The sequence below is a fragment of the Simochromis diagramma genome, unplaced genomic scaffold (assembly GCF_900408965.1).
Source record: "Simochromis diagramma unplaced genomic scaffold, fSimDia1.1 OVJJ01000604.1, whole genome shotgun sequence".
Lineage (NCBI taxonomy): Eukaryota > Metazoa > Chordata > Actinopteri > Cichliformes > Cichlidae > Simochromis > Simochromis diagramma.
The window spans coordinates 1,733,431-1,747,367 of record NW_024387416.1 but is presented as its reverse complement, the minus strand read 5'-3'; the positions used below and the strand labels follow the sequence as shown (position 1 = coordinate 1,747,367).

Below are 13,937 nucleotides of genomic sequence, written 5' to 3'. Positions count from 1 at the left end.
TGTCCTTTTTCAGTCTGATCAAAGACAATATGGCCGCTGGGGTCTATGAAATCCATGCTGTGCACTCTCAACCTCTGTATTTACAGAACAGAGCTCAGCTTCATTCAATAAAATATGCATAAAGCACGAGCTGCCTCATGTGATTGCCTCATCTCCGGCAGCTATTCAAGAATTTTCTCTAGGATTTTTTTGGGAAATTCACGTATAGAGTTGAAATATCTATTTAGTCAAATTTGGGAAGTGGACTTTACGGGATCTCTATATTTGCCGTGGCTCTGCATATTCTTACATTACACTCGGGCTGTTCTTTAGCTGGCTGTAAAATACTATTAATAAATTATACGCTGTGGATACAAGCCTCACTGATCCTACCACAGTGGTTGGACTATTTCATATCCAATATGAAGATTTTTTTTTATCTTAAGGCACCTGAGACAGTTTTTCCCCCCTATAAAAACCAAATAAAGACTTTTCTAAAACTAAACCCTTAAAAAGTTTAACTTGTTTCCTCTCTTCAGCAAAACAATAATGTGGAGCCCATCACGGTGTGCAGAAGAAATATTGTTCACAGTGACCTCCAAGTGACTACCGGAATGGGTTCAAGGTATGAATATAAAAATCTAATAGTGTGAATCTGAGGCTGCTGGGACAACTGAGATTTCTTCTATTTGCAGCTAAGGCTTCATCAAAGTATCCTTTATAAGGTGCATTTTTGTCAGCCTTTCTTTTTTCTCATTACTGACCTGAAAGGACAGTAAGAGAAAAAAAAAGTTGGCATCGGTGTTGGAACAAAAAAGAAAGAGAGATTGGAAAGTGTCTGGAATCATAATCAAGTCTGGGATGTACACAGAGAAAATGAATCTTATCTTTAGGTCAGAGGCGGATGATCTGACAAAGAAGCCCACAAGCTGCCACTCGAGTTCACTTTCCACTTCTGCTACTTTCTTTTTGTTTTTTCCAAATGCTTTGATTCGCTCTACCCTTTCCCATGGTGGAAGTCCCTTGGATAGCAACCGAGTAGGTCTAATTGATTTCTCTTGTTCATGTCGGGTAGAGGCAGCAGCATCGAACTGTGCAGAGTACCCTGGCTCCAGCTTGCCTGCATTATTCCTTTCTGTTTTCTTCTTTGCCTCCATATCCCAGTAGACTATAAGGCCAATATTCAACATACCAGAGCCCTCTAAACTCTCACAAGATGCCAGATGGTTGAGGTATGCCAAAGCAATCGCATGTATGGAGGTAAAATAACACCTTGGCACTGTACACGTGGCTTACATAAAGGTCAGGCTGTAAGATTACACTGGCGTTTACGCTTCTGAAATCACACCAAGTCGTTATCGCAGCTAGACGCTATCGTGCCGAAATAACTAGCGGTAAAGGCGATGATATCATGAATGCCCATTCAGCCGACTCCAGTGCAGCAGCTTTGCAGAAAATAGTAGCTTCGTAGAATTATTCCAATTATTCATATTTCATTACTATAATATATTGATTTTTTTCCGACAATTAAACAAAAACAAGCCTGCAGTTCCAATTGCTTTTGCATTTCTTTGCATGACATTCAGGAATACTCGCATTCACCCTACTTCAACAGGGATTGTGACTCAAGGCAGCACATCTATAGCATTTTCCTCTTGCCTTTGTCTTTGGTCGGTATCCATCAGTTTTGTCACTTCCTGCCATGTCAGGGGAGCAAGAAGGCAATGCTTTTCTATTTAATATTTTTGTCTGTTTGTTTTTTCAATTTTAACAGCACAATGCAGACCAGATTTTCCTTCTACAACAACAATACAGCCGACAGTCGAGCAGGGAAGGAAAACATCCACCACAACTTTGGCGGCTGAGATGAATTTCTAATCACGCATGATTGAGCTTGGATTAGAAGCACTGCTAGAGAAATTAGGTAACAGCAAATTTACAACAAAAGCGCTCTAACCGAACAGTGTTTTCTGCTGGTTCAAGATCAAGACAGCCATGGTCAAATTAAAGCTCAGCAGAAATACAAGGAACATCATCTCACAGATAGCATAACTGCCATCATATGGTTGTATAAAGAATACTTAGCACTGCTAATGCATCATGAACCAGCCCTGAATAATTCATTGAAATGCCATGAAATTTACATATTACAGAATTGCATTTGTGTAGGTCAAAAATATGACACCCTTCAGTACTGCGCGGAATACTGTGGACTAGCCAAAGATTTACATCACCAATGGTGGAAGAAATTAAAGGCAACTTTATTGACAGATCACATATAGAGCTTGCATCATCTTTTAATAGAGGTGCTGAATTTAAGCTTCATCTTAAATCATGTATTACCAGAGAGTGGTGGCTGTCATATATGAGTAATTAATGCTACAGTTAGCAAAAAATAATTTAAAAAACCCATAATAAGTTTGATTAATGATCAATGAATTGTGCCTTTCCTGAATATAATTCCATCAGATGTTTGTCTGCTACAAACATATGCTACATATAATCAGCAGCTTATGGTGGCTAATGCTAGCTGTTAGCATACATTAGCTACTTCTTCAGATAACACTGAGTCAGTAATGCATGTGTTGACGTATGCTTTGGCTATCAGTGTAGCCAAAGATTACATTACTCTGTCATGCTTCAGACTGTTATAAAAGATATCTTATTTCTTATTTCTTGGACAGCTAACACTGAAAGCACCTATCATAAATTTACAGTCTTTTTAATATAATGTGCAATTTCAGCTAAATAAATAAATGAAAGAAAACAAGACTAAATTAATCCTTTCCAGATCCTGAAAACTAGTTTTATTGCTTAAATAAACCTTTTTTCTTTCAACTTAAAACTGCTCTAAATTTAATCTAAAAATGATTTGCAAACAGAGAAAACCAAATTCACCTCTGAAACAAAATAGCATGCTGTTTCATTTACTCATTGTTAATTAGGTTAATCATTAACATGATATGCTTTTTCTCAGTTTATTACTAACAGTGATTTGCTACAATCTTACTTGTTTTGTTGCAGTACAGTAAGCAGCTTATGGTGGCTAATGCTAGCTGTTAGCATGCATTAGCTACTTCTTCAGATAACACTGAGTCAATGATTTGAACTGTTTGTCTTTTAATAATGCAAGTGTTGACATATACTTTGGCAGTCAGTGTGCCCAGAGTTTTAAAAAGAAAGACTACATTACTCTGTCATGCTTCAGACTGTTATAAAATATATCTTATTTCTTCGACAGCTAACACTAGGAGCACTTATGCTAACTTTACAGTCTCCATAATATAACATGATATTCTTTTTCTCAGTTTATTACTCGAAGCGATTTGCTACAGTCTTACTTGTTTACGTGCAGTATAATAAGCAGGTTATGATGGCTAACGCTAGCTAACAGCACATTTCATCTAACAACACTGTCCATTCAACAGTTTTCTTCCTTTTTCCTCTTACACATTTTTACAGTCTGGTTCAGGGTGCAAAGTTGGAAAAACATTACGATACATGACCATGCACCAGACAGCTGCTGCTACTGCAAAAACACACACACACACACACACACAAAACATGTTGTATAACCAAGAACAGGTCTTGCACAGGCCAAGGGCATCTTTTGAAACTTTACAGTATCTTCACAATAATACGTAATTTTGCCAGGAAAACAGATTTGTACATTGCCTTGTAGACTTCAGACTCAATGTTTTTTTTGTTGGCTTGTTATGATGCAAACTTGTAGCCATTAATCAAGGCTTACTGGGTTCTAACCTGGAGAAGGCAAATATTGATTGCTCTCAGATAAGACTTGACATGTGGTTACCCAGCTATCAGATGGCAAAAAAGTACATTTCATCTGTGCCACTTATATAACATCAGTCTATCCTGATCACTTGTAATGCCTTTTTTTTTTGTTTTTTTTACTTCAATATCAACGCTGGGCTTTTAAATTAAAATGTGACCAGCGTGAAGAAAAAAAAGGATTAATAAACCGCTCTTAATTGGATAACATGAGCAATCTGCAACGGCTCACCTTCCTACTGTATCACATACATCAGACTTAATAGCACTGACATCTCCTGCACGAGGCAAAAGTTGTTGTTTAACAACTTAATGAGTGTCTGATTTATGACTGGAGCCCGGTGTCTGATAAATAAACAGCACAGGTGAGAGGGTTTCATCTCACAGAGCGTTTTCTAATCAACAGCTAAGAAGAGACGAAACATTTAAGGTTGTACTTGTGTGCATTGGGCCTGCGAATAAATGTGTGCGAGTGTGCCGGCTTGCTGAAGTGAATTCCACTCATCATTCAATTCTTCCAGAGTGTGCATGAAATAACTGATTAGTTGCATCTATCAAATTCCTAAATCTCCAATATTTCACGTACGTATTGAAATATCATCAAGGAAGCGCAAAAGGTCAATACACGCACTGTCGGGGATGGAGGGGGGGATAAATATCATCCTGTTCTTATTAACACTCATGTGACAAACCACATCTGAGGCTGTGTGACGCGCATATTCGCGCACATCCACGCGGGGAATGGGTTTGTATTGTCATGTGGCCGTGTGCGAATCTCAATGAGATGCATTTTGTGCCAAGTAGCCAAGGGAGTTGTTAAATGTGACGGCATCAGAACATCCAGTTTCGGAGAGGCTGTGTCCATGAAGGGACAGCGACACCCTCGTGAGTGAGAAGCTCGCTCTGCAAGAGACGTGGAACTTTGGCAGCCCATGCATCAGCTAGCACAAAATGAAGCCTGCCTCATCCAAGAGCATTAAGATGCGGATAAATAAATAAAACATTGCCACCATGAGAGGAGAGGCAATGTGACAGCGGGAATTTTTTTTTTTTTTTTTCTGTGCTTGCTTTCATGTTGGCAGGCGCAGGCATTTTATTTTGGGATGAATCAAAATTTCCTGAAAACGCCTGCGCCAGGTGTATCTAATTATCTGACAGTGCATCCTCATTATAAAACGGCCCCTGGGAGCCGGGCGTTCGGCTTGCCGAGCCTTGGACCGCAATCAAGGTGCTCCTAACAGCAAGCACACGAAGATAATATAGACACTACGTTTCCATAGATGTACTGAGCCCACTTTTTTTTCTTTTTCTTTGCTGAGAACTAGCCAGTGTTTGCACTTTCACGATACTGTGTGTGCCCGTTTTCTTTAAAAAGTCCATATATACCTACACGAATGCTGTAGTTTTGCTTGTTTGCGGCGCATCCATGTGACAAACACGTGTCAGTACAGTTAGACAGTCTGAGGAATGAAAGGAAAAACAGCTATACATGTATTAGCAGCTGTTATGACAGCACCTTGCTGTCTCAGCCATGCCCTGATTATGTCACCTGGATGAAGTTTATAAACCATAATTACAGCTTATTCCTGATTCTCTCCAGGGACGTGCAAGCAGGCAAAAGGAAAAGTGGGTGTGTTGTCAACACGGTCACACTAGAGCAAACTATGTTAGGGCATAATTAATGAGAGAAAAGGATCTGCAGAAGTGGCAGAAGTGCAGCTCTGTAGCTGGCAATGCTGGATGCTGATCTGGTGGGGGGGTCACCGTGGAGGACGCTTGAGCAACTGTGAGCAAGCTCACCTGTCTTTCTCCTGCTTATGATTTCCGGCCACAGCTTAAATCCCATCCAGCAGTGATTGATGTGGGCTTGGCGAGTGGGTCTGGGAGCATCACTCAAAGGCAAGATGGAGGAAAAGCTGCGGAATGTTTCCAGTTTATGAAGTGGGAGCGCTGCTGGGTAGATGATGGCGAGGGAGGAGGGAGGGAGGGGGCAATCTTACCTAGGACTAATCTGTGGAAAGCTTTGCAGCAAATGATTCAAATCCGCTTTATGCTCAAATGTGTGTTTACTCACAGGGACACCTGAGCTGCGTGACCACTGACTTTCAGCATTACTTTTTCCCATATTGCAATTTGCTGGTCATCTAAAGAGGGTGTGAGCACTTCACCTGATGTTCCCTCTAGATTTGGCAACATTATTACCTTCATATAATTACTTCTACTAGAGATGTTTTTTAATGATAATACATGATTACCTTCTAATTTGAACTGGTTTAAGAAAGAAAGACACAAATATTTAAACTGACAGATCATTAGCGATTAAAATAATGATAAGCGAACCCTTAATTACATTCCAAACTAGGATGAGTAAAGTCTTTTTTCAATAAAGCAGCTTAATATTAAGACAAACTCATCTGCATGAATAAAAACTGTGTTGCTGAGCCACATTAGCGCCTTTTTTATGCGTTACATTTTAGTGGACCCTGTGTCACAGTTTCCTCTGCTTACCCATTTAGTTCCTTTTGAAATGCAACAGTATCTCTTGCACTGCCTCATGACTGGCAGACCGTAATGCTATTACCTCTCCTTGATGGTCATGCTCACTTAGCCCCCTGTCACTCTACACTAGCCAGCGAAGACACATCTCTCTGACTGGCTGTCCTTGCCCTCATTTGCGAATGCTTCTCTTTGCTACAAAATACCGAGGAACCACAAACTTTTCACTTCATTATCTTGCCTTTTAGAGGCTTTCCACTTTTCTTTTTTTTTTCCTCGGGCTGCAAAGTATGAGTGCAAATCACGGGTAATTGGCTATATATGAATCACTTGTCAGTAGTAGTCTGAAAAAAAAACTCTTTAACGCAGGAAAGGGATCGCATAAATTATGGAACGCCCAAATCAGGCAGTGATGGAGGGAGGAAATAAAAAAACAAAACAAAAAACACAGGCATGTGCTGACACACTACTGCGCATGAGCCACTGTCAGTCACCAGTCAAATCTGGCATCAAAGCCTGTCAGATAACAGCAGCAAAATGGGTAAACTGGGTGAGTCACAGCCCACCCACCGGCTACACCACCTGAGTCAGGAGCTCTTGGGCACGCATCAACGCGCGCGCGCACACGCACGCATGCATTCATAGATAGACTAAGCAAATCGTCTCAGTTTGCAGAAGCAAACATTACACCAAACTTTCTCAACACGTCCCACAACTATGGCACAGAATAACCCCCCCTTAACACACACGCACACATTTCCAGCTTGTTTATGCGTGCCCGCGCATCCTCCGGAGCGGGCAGAGCATCGTTCGGGGCAAAGATGGCTCTCTCCCCCTGTCTCTCTCTCTATTTCTATTTTGTGTGTCCGTGTGAGCGCAGTACGTGTTATAAATGTTGACGATATAAATTCTGTTAAATATCTCGTCGCCATCTGGAGTGTAACAGCGAGCGGCAGCCCGGTGCACGTTGCGTTTGCGCCACATTCTCCACAACATCCCTCCAAAGCAAAGATGTACAAAAAATGAAATTTAAAAAAAACACCCCGGGCTCCTACTCACATCGCGGCACGACACAGAACTTAGAGCGGACACAGAAAAAAAACGACACTTTATTCCACACATGGAAAACATGACGAGCCGCTCTCGGCTGCAATTGACAGAATACGAAAAGAAAAAGTACTACTTACTCTATACCCAGGCGGAAGAATGCAAAGCCCTCGCAACTGTAGATGAAAAAGGAAAATAAAAAAATGAGGGATGCGCTTCGTGTTGTTATTTTTCATTCAAAGAGACCAACTTAGTAATGGATAGCTGGGTGTCTTCTCAAACGTGAAGCCTTTTTAAAAAAAAAAAAAATGTATATGTATGTATATGTACATATCTCTGTGTACAAAAATCTCCACTTACCATGGGCTGTCCGAATAAATTCCTTAGGAAATTCCAGAGGAGTCCCTTCTTTCTTCACTCAAAGTCAGAAAACAGCAATGCCTTTTTCTTATTCCAAAAACAGGCCCCCGAATGAACTGAAAGAGAGAAGAGACCGAAAAAAGGAAGAAGAAGAAGAAGAAGCCACAACAAATTCCGTTAGAACCAGGAGTCCCCCCCCTCCCCAACACCAACACCACCACCACCCAAAAAGTGTTGACCTAACATCTGTGAAGGAGAGCAAACAATAAAAAAAAAGGCAACTCGCAATAAATTGGCGGAATGGACAGATGGTACCTGCTCTCTTTATCACTGCCGACAAAGACAATGAGAGCGGCAATAAGACGGGCACAAAACTGAGAGCTGAGCTTTCCTTAGGAAACGCAGTCCCGGCGTGCTGTCGGATTCTACGTGCGCGCGGGGGCACGCACGCACACACACACACAGCTGCCGACGACGGCGGGAGCGAAAGCGAGAGAGGGAGGGAGGGGGGGAGAGAGGAGACCTGGGATGCTGCGCTCCAAAGCTGCACTACGCAGTCTGGCCGCTTGATGGCCAGCTAGAAGAGCTGCTGAGACTGGGATGTTTCCCAGCACTGTGAGAAGCTGGAGCCAAGTGTATACCCTCATTATCAAATGTTTAAAAAAATCTCAGTGTTAATGTTAAGCTGCCATCTGAGCTACGAGCCCATCATTGTGCATGTTGTGCATTGACAGCTCTAAATTGTTCAAATAAACCCTGAAGCAGGGGCCTCACTTTAGTTCAGGAGCTACATTTAGCAACACAGATCACAAGCGGGTCAGCGAGGGAGACGCTTTACCAAACAGGCGATGCAACTTCTAAAATGTATTGCTGGTTTTTAAAGCATGCTGACGTTACATAACAATTTAACAACATTACGTACCAACACAGTGGGGAAAAGCACCAAACTTTCAAAAGTAGAGTTTTTGTAAGTGAAAGATTCAAAACAGCAACAGTGTTTCAAACAACTTCCCCAGATCTAGAAATACTTTCCATCTAAGCTAACGCTATCATCACTAGATCAGGAGCAATTTATTTTACACTTTATTTGAATTAGACAAGTTTATTATGGTGCTTATGTCCTTGGGCACAGTTCAGGGGATGATATTTTACTTTTATATGATGATAACCCGAGCATGATGGTGGCACAGTCCATCATCTGGGCAGGGCCCCATCTCTGCGTGGGTTCTCTCCAGAAGCTCCTGCGTCCTACCAGAGACATGCATTTAGTTTTTCTGTTAAATGGTGATTAGAAATTACTTGTAAATGTGAGTACAAGAGTTTTCTGTCTGTGTTTTAATTCAATTCAATTCAATTCAATTTTATTTATATAGCGCCAAATCACAACATAAGTCGCCTCAAGGCGCTTCATAGATACAGAGAAAAAACCCAACAATCATATGACCCCCTATGAGCAAGCACTTTGGCAACAGTGGGAAGGAAAAACTCCCTTTTAACAGGAAGAAACCTCCGGCAGAACCAGGCTCAGGGAGGGGCGGGCCATCTGCTGCGACCGGTTGGGGTGAGAGAAGGAAGACAGGATAAAAGACATGCTGTGGAAGAGAGACAGAGGTTAATAACAGATATGATTCAATGCAGAGAGGTCTATTAACACATAGTGAGTGAGAAAGGTGACTGGAAAGGAAAAACTCAATGCATCATGGGAATCCCCCGGCAGCCTACGTCTATTGCAGCATAACTAAGGGAGGATTCAGGGTCACCTGGTCCAGCCCTAACTATATGCTTTAGCAAAAAGGAAAGTTTGAAGCCTAATCTTGAAAGTAGAGATAGTGTCTGTCTCCCGAATCCAAACTGGAAGCTGGTTCCACAGAAGAGGGGCCTGAAAACTGAAGGCTCTGCCTCCCATTCTACTTTTAAATACTCTAGGAACAACAAGTAGGCCTGCAGAGCGAGAGCGAAGCGCTCTAATAGGGTGATATGGTACCACAAGGTCATTGAGATAAGATGGGGCCTGATTATTTAAGACCTTGTATGTGAGGAGCAGGATTTTGAATTCAATTCTGGATTTAACAGGAAGCCAATGAAGGGAAGCCAAAACAGGAGAAATATGCTCTCTCTTTCTAGTCCCTGTCAGCACTCTTGCTGCAGCATTTTGGATTAGCTGAAGGCTTTTCAGTGAGTTTTTTGGACATCCTGATAATAATGAATTACAGTAGTCCAGCCTGGAAGTAATAAATGCATGAACTAGTTTTTCAGCGTCACTCTGAGACAGGATATTTCTAACTTTAGAGATGTTGCGCAAATGGAAGAACGCAGTCTTACATATTTGTTTAATATGTGCGTTGAAGGACATGTCCTGGTCAAAAATGACTCCAAGGTTCCTCACAGTGTTACTGGAGGCCACGGTAATGCCATCCAGAGTAAGAATCTGGTTAGATACCATATTTCTAGGCTTTTCAGGGCCGAGTACAATAACCTCAGTTTTATCTGAATTAAGAAGCAGAAAGTTAGCGGCCATCCAGGTCTTTATGTCTTTAAGACATTCCTGCAGTTTAACTAATTGGTGTGTGTTATCTGGCTTCATGGACAGTTTTAGCCCTGTAACAGGCTGGTGTTCTGTCCAGGGTGTACCCCCCACATCAGCACCTGTGGCAGCTGGGATAGGCTCCAGCCCCACAGTCTTGAACTGAATAAGCAGAAGAAGAAGAACTGATATATGTTAATATTGCAGCTTTCATTGACTTTAGTGATTAGGATTTCACATTCAAAGAAAATAATGACTTGCGATTTATCGTTATGTGCCGAACTAACAGTCATCTCAGGGGGGAAAAACACTATGCTTCCAATGGATGGATGGATTAGGAGTCTGGCAACACAGTGGCGTTTACTGAGAACTGGATCGCGCCGTAAGACTTGGTCTAAAAGTAGTTTTGACATGTTTTTGCCATGAAACTGGGTCAGCAATAAAATCCAGTGTTACTTACACTAAGTAAATTCAAGCCCACTGCAACTACTGTCATCTAGGAATAAGCACAAGTACAATTTTTCCAAAGACAGTGTGGTGTTTGCTGTCAAAATACAACTGTTGGGTTAGTATACCTTTATACTGATGAACATTGTAAAGGTATACCTAATATATTTGGAGCCCGCCATTGGCTGGAAATCCATGCAGTTCACATTATTTCACTGAAATGCTCCACAGATAGAAAATACAAATATATATTATGGAAAATACACATTTTTAATAGTATTCAGTAAGACAGAATAACGGCACAGTGGCCTCTTGCATCATTTTAGTATATGATACAACTAGGAACACATTAATGACTACCATTTTTTTCACATTAAAGTCAGTGAATCCTTAAAAATTGCAGTGAGAAATGATTTCATGTATTTGTCAGTACTTGAGGAGCTAAAATGTAGTTGACTGTTTCTTAAGCATTTCTCTTTTGTGTTCATCACAATAAAACCTGATGAGAAGTGAGAGGGGAGAAGTTCTTGCTAAAATGAGGAAAAACACAATTTGTGATGGTGAATAGCAAAAGATTCTCAGTATCCTGGAAGAGTTCTTTTCGAGCAAAGATGGCGATTATTTGCTCATTACTATAGAAGCTGACATCGTTCCGCTATCAAGTGCAGCGTTTCCATTTATTCCGTAGCTCACCAATTCACAAGCACTGATCTCGAGCTGCTCCCGAGGCCTCGCTGAAGGTGCAAGTTTTTTTGAAACTAATTACGCTGCAGAAAATTCCTACTGAGAAAATACTTGAAAGTGGAATCATCTGATCGCTGCAAGTGAATTTGTTAAAGCTGACACTTTAGATAGTTGTAATTCGTGCTTGCAAATGATAGCTTAGTTTAGGCTGTGGATGAAAAGGCTTACTTTATCATCTTCTTTAAAAAACATAGCGAACTGGGGAATATATGTAGCCCATGTTTAAGTTATCCAAATTAATCCAAAACTATAAGAGGTAAGACTAAAGGTAACTTTAACCACATGAAATTTCCCCTTGTGGGACTAATAAAGGTATCTTATCTTATCTTATCTTATCTTATCTTATCTTATTACCTGTGCAACACGCAAACTAAGGATCTTACAGTTGTTGCGTAGACAATGCATAATAAAACTAAAAGCAAACCTTGAGGTGTTTCTAGACCTTGAATGAAGTCAAACATTGGAAAGTTTGAAAGAGAAACTTGTCTGCACACAATATCTAACCCATGCATCCTGCTGGACTTACGTGTAGAGGCACAGATATGAGGAGGGCTACAAAAATAGATCACACTGAAGCTTCCCAAGACCACAGTAGCCTTCACATTTCTTAAATATAAGTTCCGCGAAACCGGTTGCCTGCAAATGTTGGAGAAGTACCTTAATAAATGATGGGACCAGGAACTTGGTCATTCTGCCTGAGCTCTAGAGATCCTGCTTGGAGATGGGAGAAAAACTTCCAGAAATGCAATCATAATTGTAGGCTTTACCAGTCTGGGCCTTTTATGGCAGATTTGCCAGACAAAAGCCTTTCCTCGGTGATAGACTGAGGAGAATGAAAACCTGCTTGGAGAAAAAGCCCCTAAAGGACTTTCGGACAGTGAGAAACAAAATTCTCTGGTCTGATGAAACCAAGATTTCCTTTGGGAGTGCACTGGCCCCACTACACCTACCCAATAAGTTTTGCTTTATTTTGTAGCTGCAGGCAGATGAAGGTTGATAGACTCAGGAATAAAGCTGAAGAGATTCCACGTAGTGCAGGTGACGAATGACCTGCGCTGACTTTGAGATGCCGGTTTGGTGACAAGAACTCTGCTAAGGTGTGTGGGGTCAGCGGTGACCTTGCCAGTTCTTTTCTTCTTCAACTCATGCTAGTTTACCACCTGCACTTTCTTCAACTCTGCCAAGTTGCAGACTTTACATCCTGTAACCAAAAATAAAGTGCTGAAGTTACTGTACACATTCTGCAGGCAACTTAGAGGTCAATCTGTCTGAAGCAGAGTAGCTGTTTGAAGTTTGTCTTTTTTCTTTTTTTGTGCATTCATTGACTCAAAGGCATTTATGTTCACAGTATGTATATTAAAACTATCAGAAAACACGAGGTACTTCTTAGTTTTTAAATCCACTGACTATAAAGATTTTCCTGTTAAAAAACAGAAGCCTTTGTGAGAACTGTTAAAGGTTACCATTAGGTCTACGGCTCAGCTTGAGTCCGTTTTCAGGCTGTTGGCTTCCTGCAGGTTGGGATGGGTCTGTGCCTACAATAATCAACACAGACTCTGAAAACTGTATTACTTTCATCTTTAAAATAACTTTCAAATTAAAACCTTATGTCTTAGCCTTGCATCATCTCACACTCACTGCTCTGCGGTGAACAGATTCCTTTTGCTAAGGCACTATGGTGAGGTTTACCTACCTTATTTTGCCTTATTACATGGACAGATACATGTTTTGTGTGTGTGTGTGTGTGTGTGTCTTTGTACAAGTTATTAAATATATTGAGATTGGAGAAGTACAGCAAGCAAAAAGGCATTAAGGAGTTTAATTTACATGCAGCAGTTCTAGTACTCGGTTGGACCCCTTTGGCTTTCAGAACTACCTTAATTCTTCATAGCAGATTCAATAAGTTGCTGGAAACATTCTTCAGAGATTTTTGACCATATTAACATGATAGCATTGCATAATATCTGAAGATTTCTTAGCTATACGGCCATGGTAAAAATCTTATGTTCCAGTCACATCCCAAAGGTTCTCTATGGGATTGAGATCTGGTGACTGTGAAGTCTGAGTGAACCCATTGTTAGGTTCAAGAAATCAGTTCGAGATGATTACAGCTTTGTGGCATGGTGCATTATCCTGCTGGAAGCAGTTATCTGAAGATGGGTACACTGTGCTTATGTAGGGATGGGCAGAGTCAGCAATAATATTCAGGCTGTGGGGTTTAATACATGCTACACGATGCTAAAGGAACCAAAGTGCAACAAGAAAACTTTCCCAACACCGTTACACCTCAAGTAGCATGAAACACTGACAGAAAGCAGGGTGGATCCATGCTTTCATGTTGCTTATGGAAGCTAATCAGGGCAGCGTTTTTCCAGTCTTCTATCATCCAATCTTGGTGATCCCATATGAACTGTAGCCTCGGTTTCCTGTTCTTAGCTGAGAGGAGTGATCTTCTGCTGCTGTAGTCCATCTGCTTCAAGATCTTGTGCATTCACAGATGCTCTTCTACATACCTGGGTTGTAATGAGTTATTGTTGCCATCCTATCA

The 13,937-nt window shown here is 41.1% G+C and overlaps 1 protein-coding gene across 39 annotated transcripts in view; it reads right to left on the bottom strand.

The window, feature by feature from the left end:
• LOC120721802 (receptor-type tyrosine-protein phosphatase delta-like) overlaps positions 1-8,125 on the bottom strand; it is a 404,829-nt gene extending 396,704 nt beyond the window's left edge. For 24 of the 39 annotated variants that reach the window (XM_040012365.1, XM_040012377.1, XM_040012374.1 and 21 more), the window contains exons 1-3: positions 7,990-8,125; positions 7,675-7,790; positions 7,455-7,490 (exon numbers count right to left, since the gene is read on the bottom strand). The gene's annotated coding sequence lies outside the window, so the exon portion shown is untranslated. The remainder of the gene's footprint in view (positions 1-7,454; positions 7,491-7,674; positions 7,791-7,989) is intronic. The other 15 variants (XM_040012387.1, XM_040012394.1, XM_040012388.1 and 12 more) reach the window with 1 other exon arrangement.
• Positions 8,126-13,937: the final 5,812 nt, after the last annotated feature.